The following is a 1,559-nucleotide window of genomic DNA, read 5'->3' on the forward strand; positions in this document are numbered from 1 at the left end:
TTTAATAATATTACTTAATGAGGAAGTCAAAAAGGTTGTGCAATCAATGGGGTAGGAATATTGAATTCGATCATATTCTAAACTAAATATTTGACAAAGTTGGGATTCTTAGTCATCACCAACTAACAAGATTCTATTCTTTGAAGGACTGCTTCAATTAATTAATAAAAGTACAAAATGCTTGTTTATGCATATATTAGAAGCTGCTGAATATTTGATGGATGTATATAAACTCTTTAATAAATTCTTTTTTTCCAATTTATATCTAGGTTGCTGCATTTTAGGAAGAATTTGTTTCTAGCAGAATAGGGAAGTAGTTTTAGAAAATAAATGTGGTATTTAGGAAGCAAGCCTTACGCACACTTCAATTAAATTTCACGAGGTATCCGCTATCGCTGTCTACAAAGACTTTGACAGGTAGGAAAGTGGTTCTAAAAAATAAACGTGGTAATTGGGATATCTAGCCTTGCACGCACTTCAACTAAATTTCACGAGGTATTCGCTACATCTGTCTACAAAGACTTTGACAGGTAGAAAAGTGGTTCTAAAAAATAAATATGATACTTGGGATATTTAGCCTTGCACACACTTCAACTAAATTTCACGAGTTTCACGAGGTATCCGCTACCTCTATCTACAAAGACTTTGACATGTAGGAAAGTGGTTCTAAAAAATTAAATGTGGTACTTGGGATATCTAGCCCTGCATGCACTTCAACTAAATTTCACGAGGTATCCGCTACATCTGTCTACAAAGACTTTGACAGGTAGAAAAGTGGTTCTAAAAAATAAATATGATACTTGGGATATTTAGCCTTGCACACACTTCAACTAAATTTCACGAGTTTCACGAGGTATCCTCTACCTCTATCTACAAAGACTTTGACATGTAGAAGAGCGGTTCTAAAAAATTAAATGTGGTACTTGGGATATCTAGCCCTGCACGCACTTCAACTAAATTTCATTAGTTTCATGAGGCATCCGCTACCTATGTCTACAAAGACTTTGACAGGTAAGACAGTGGTTCTACAAAATAAATGTGGTAAATGTGATACGATCCCGAGGAGCACACATGACTCAAATCGAGCGTATGACATATATTGCTCAGTTGTGTGGAGTGAAGATAAGATGGATGGGACGATGGTAGCTAGCCATGCAAAGAAGCTATTCTCGAAATTCAAGTCATCATCCCTAAAGAAGACTACCAAACAAGGCTTTTATTTCATTAAGAGTATTTTTGTAATAACTAGCTTAGTCTTCATTAGACTATTATAAATACCATACTTGGTCATTTCATTACTTAGTTAATGATGAATTGAGAGTTGATATGAGTATCATAGTTTGTTTGGCTTACTAGCCTTAGTTTTAGACTTAGTTGATGGAGTGTGATTCCATTGTTGGCTTTTCAACCCAATTTCCATTGATTTCATGAAGAATTGTTCATTTGTGGATATCAATTGAATTTCTCTTGACTTAATTTCAAATAGTATAGGTTCTCTTAGGTTGAATTCAATTGGGAGGGTTTGGAGAATTCAATTGAGAGGGTTTGGATTTCATATA

The sequence above is a fragment of the Lycium barbarum genome, chromosome 7, assembly GCF_019175385.1.
Source record: "Lycium barbarum isolate Lr01 chromosome 7, ASM1917538v2, whole genome shotgun sequence".
NCBI classification, from domain to species: Eukaryota; Viridiplantae; Streptophyta; class Magnoliopsida; order Solanales; family Solanaceae; genus Lycium; species Lycium barbarum.